This window comes from Sinocyclocheilus rhinocerous, unplaced genomic scaffold (genome assembly GCF_001515625.1).
Source record: "Sinocyclocheilus rhinocerous isolate Xijiao unplaced genomic scaffold, SAMN03320098_v1.1 scaffold2616, whole genome shotgun sequence".
NCBI lineage: Eukaryota > Metazoa > Chordata > Actinopteri > Cypriniformes > Cyprinidae > Sinocyclocheilus > Sinocyclocheilus rhinocerous.
The window spans coordinates 134,425-139,150 of NW_015656226.1; the positions used below are offsets into that span (position 1 = coordinate 134,425).

At 39.5% G+C, this 4,726-nt stretch overlaps 1 protein-coding gene across 1 annotated transcript in view; it reads right to left on the reverse strand.

Annotated features, from left to right (window-relative positions):
- LOC107719914 (nucleolar protein 4-like) overlaps positions 1-4,726 on the reverse strand; it is a 151,653-nt gene that overhangs the window by 37,943 nt on the left and 108,984 nt on the right. The window lies entirely within an intron of this gene.

The window sequence follows — 4,726 nt, forward strand, 5'->3', positions numbered from 1 at the left end:
GTCATGATTCAGAAGTGCAGGCGGTAAGTGAAACCGCATCAAATGTCTGTTTTGTTGGCATTCGGCGCCCAAGTGCTTGTCACTCTAGCTACGCCCACGGCGCCCCTCCAGGAGCTCGGCTTTTTCCGGAGAGAATCGTAAAGCTGTATCTTTCTTTTATAAATATGATAAAACTAAAGACTTTTTGGAGATATGAAGGATGCAGTACTACTCTATAGGTACTCAAGATTAACATGAGATTGGGTGAAACTGTGTGTGTTATGCCCCCTTTAAAGTCAGTTGTTTACTAAAATGTCAGTTATTTAAATCACTTAAATCAATCAATATTTCTATATTCAAATTTTTATATTGAAAACATTAATCTCATAATATTGCTATGAATTTAAAACATCCATGCCTGTGTTGTTCTGTGCCACCTCTGTAGTGCAAATTAATTTTGTTATTGATTTTTTTATTTTTATTGGTAACTTATTCTTCTAACTCTACTTGTTCTTATTCTGTTGTTTTAATTTAGACATTTTGGAAAAGCTTATGAATATATTTTTTTGAATTTGACATAAAAGATGACATACTTTTAATAAAGTTAGAAAAAAATGCTATAACAAAGGTAAAAAAAAATGCCACTGTAAATCACTTTATGGAGTCAAATATCACCTTGTAATGGAAAGCCTAATTTTAGGTTATTGATCAAAAGGGGCTCTTAAATTTTCTGACTGTGCTCCTACATTTTTTTTAAATTGGAGCATATATAAAGCACTATATAAAGTACATAAAGTGTATAGAACTATATAAAGTACTTATAAACCAACAGCTTAAAAACATTTACTTTTGTGATTTTTTTTTTAACATTTTGGTGTTGGGGGGATGCTCAACTGGTTAATAGTAAACAACTTTTTTGCGTAGGACTGCACCACTGGTGTAGATGTTAATAAAACAAAACCTATTCCACCTTTTTCTGAGTGCGGAAGTCTCGCCCGACTGGAACGGTGCTTTACATTTCCGGTCTCACATTTACATATTTTCCGAGCCAACAATATAACATGAAACTTGCAAGCCATGCATACAGCGCCGGACATGACAGATTTTCTGGTATGCAAGACAAGTACTTTAAAGGAATTCCTTTAGCTTATTGCCGTTACTGTGGTAGCTGTCGGACAAGATGGCAAATAGCAACGGCGGCACATAATATCCGCAATCTGATTGGTCAGATCGCCTGTCAATCAAGCTCCCTGTGAACGGTCAATTGCATCATTAATATTCAATAACAATTAAGAATTGAATTTTCATTTCATGCCGAATTTAAAGGTCCCCTGAAGTGCCTTGAAACACGCAGCGTTATTCTATGTGGTGACGTAATTTCAACTGAAACAGGAAGACAGGGCGGGACATATCGAGCAGCCCCGCCCACTTTTTAAATTAGCCAATAGCGTTTTGTTTATATCTGCACGGGCCAGAGCCGTTGAGCTTAGTAAAGCCACATTTGACAGCCGCAGTCTAATAGATTACCCCCTAGATTCAATATGAAACTCTTAGTAAAACAAAATAGTGATCATAATCATGCTGAGGCTGTGTAGTTTTAAAAGTGTTTAATATATGCCGACTCGCACATATGATCCGCTCCGTGCGATCGCATCTCTGGACCGGAGCCAAAGTCAGACTCTGCGCGCTGCCGCGGTTCGCGTGACAAAAGAAACCCAACCACTTCGGCTTCTAGAGAGCGTTTGATTGGTAAGAAGATTTGATGAGAAGATGAAGTACGATGTGACGTCAAAAAAATCATTGAGCCGTTTTGGCTAAAAGCTTTGAATGCTTATGTCTTCTAAATGCAAATTTTAGAAGAAAAAAATCTGCTTTTCAGCAAATCTGTTGTTACTGGCTTCACCTTATATCACCCTATTAATATTCATGATCCAAGCTGATAAGGTTTTATAATGTGCCCCCGACTTTTCATATCATTCCTACGCCACTGGTAATTACCCACAATTCTTTGCAGCTCTGCAATGTACAAGTGTTCCTCCATTTTAGACATACACAAGGGAGAGCAGATGTACAACAGGTTGAGCAGCTTACTTCACACAGTCACTTCATAGCAAATGAATATTGTATACCAGAGGCAGGAGGAATTTAGCGAGAAAATAAGGTGCTGCTAACCTCTACTTGCTCTCTCTCTCATCACACACATGCTCATTTAAAAGTCTGTAGTGCTACTCAAAACAAGCAATGATTTCCAATACTAAACGTGGGTCGAATTTGCTCTGAAATAGCTTTTGGTAGGAAGCCCTATACATATTAACGCCCCAACACGCTTAACCAACAAATATACACAAGCACGTTCACCAACTCAAGTTGAGCTGACACAACAGGAGCTCTACGGACCATCCGCACCTTCCGTTTGTCTCTAAATGCAGGTGCACGTCCTGGCGTTCGGCCAAAATGAAGAGGACAAATGGATTGAGAAAGAGCAGATGACATGAGGGCATAAGAGACAAGAGGGAAGGGATACGCAGGAAGCGGAGGGTAAGGAAAGTAAGGGATGGGGGTATTTAGCAATGCACCACTCTGAGAGGAAGAGAGGGTCCTGGAGGAGGGGTGGGGGGAGGGTACGAGGAACATTTGCAGTGTTAAAGGAACAATCTTCCTCCTGCGGTGGTCTTGAGGGAGAAAGGAGGAATATTGGGAGTGCAGGGGGGAGACTGAATTATTTCATCTTAGCCCACATGTGGACATGGACAAAGACAAGCAGTACTAACATGCAATACTGAAACCAGGGTGGGGAAGGAGAATGCGCAAGAAAAAGAAAAAAGCCAAAACCAAAAGGATGAGATGGCTGTAGAGAGAGAACATGGAGGGGTAGGGGGTGGTGTAGGGCAAAGAGCATTCATTCATTCATTGTTTAAAGGGGTCATATGATGCGATTTCAAGTTTTCCTTTCTCTTTGGAGTGTTACAAGCTGTTCGTGAATAGATAAGATCCCTAAAGTTGCAAAGACTAAATTCTCAAACCCAAAGAGATATTCTTTAAAAAAGTAAGTACTCGTCCACGCCCTCCTATATTATTATTGTGTGTATATGTATATATTTATATATATATATATATATATATAAATATATACATATACACACAATAATAATATCTGCTAACAAAACTGCTAATATCTGCTAATAATTGACGGCAAGAATGTGAATGTCTTCGGTCAGCTCAGTTTCTCTTGTAATTCAGTTCTGCTCCGTTTTGTCATGCGTGTGGAAATGTATCTGTTTAAAATGCTAAACGGCAGTTTACTGGAATCCTACACCGACCCTGACTGTCTCCGAACAGACGTTACTGCAAGAGTATGTCTCTTTAAATGTGTAGTAATGTGACTGTACGCTGTTTTGTAGCTTACAAAAATGTTTTATTTAATTATACAGTGGGATGGAGTGGGAGTGTGGCCACGGGCAGCGAGTCCTCATTTAGGGTGGGCAGTCACATGCCTCTGTCAAAACATATTAACCCCTCCCCTCTCCACGTTCCAGCACAGAGGATTACAGAGAGATGGCAGAGAGACCACTGAGAGACGTTTGTACTGTAGATCAGCCACTGATAATCATAAATTCAGTCATCTTCTCTTCAGCGAACAATGCCGAATCAACTGCAAATCCTGCATCCTAAGACACACACACTGGCATATTAGTGGTGAAGGTTGATTGCAAGTGTGTGAGGGTCAGGTTTCCTGTGGTTTATGCTTCTTAAGTGTGTGACTCAGCAGTCTATTCAGAGACCTCCCCGTCCTCTTTCATATTCTCCTCTTCTTCTCATTCTCTTCCTCTCTACATACACTGGAGGACCGGAAGGGTCCATTAGCATCTTAAGATGGCTGTAACAGATTCATGTTACCGTGTTGTCCACTCAGTCTTCAATTATGAGCACCTAAACATAATCCGGTTTACATGTAACAAGACAGCAGATGAGAAATTGACAAAGCTAGAACCAAACCATATGACCGAGACAAACAAAACCTTCATTGTAGCAGTATTAGTCTCATACAGACATATGTATCTTAACAAAGTCAAACATGTGTCAAAAGTCAGGGGGTCATTAAATTGATTAGTAAGTGACAGTAAAGGCATTTGTTACAAAGATTTTTATTTCAAATAAATGCTTTTCTTTTAAACTGTCTATTCATCAGAAAAATCTAGTTTTCACAAAAATAATTAGCAACACTTGAATGTTTTCATCACTGATAATAATAAAATGTTTCTTGAGCACCAAATCAGCATATTAGAATGATTTCTGAAGGATCATATGACTGAAGACTGGAGTAATGAAGAAAATTCAAAGTAAATAAAAATAAATATAGATTTTTAAAATATATTTCAAATACAAAATTGTAATAATGTTTCACAAGATTACTGTATTTTTGTAATTTTATCTATTAACTTTTTTTAAATCTTAAAACTAAGGGGCAGGTACTGTACATACAGTAGTTTTTATATATATATATTGTGACGAGCCGGCTGCCTCCCCCTAATTATCAGCATCACCCCGTCCCTTAATCGCCGCCCTTCGCCAGGCTCTCTCGCGCCCCGGACTGGAGAGGGGAGCGCGTGCGGCCCCGGACTCCGCCCCTTACCTGGACCCTTGCCCTTCCCTCCACGAACCCCGCAGCACGACGAGGACACCAGATCCCCTGTTTATTTTGGACACTTTTGGACACCCTTTTTTCTGGACACTTTGTTTATTTTAT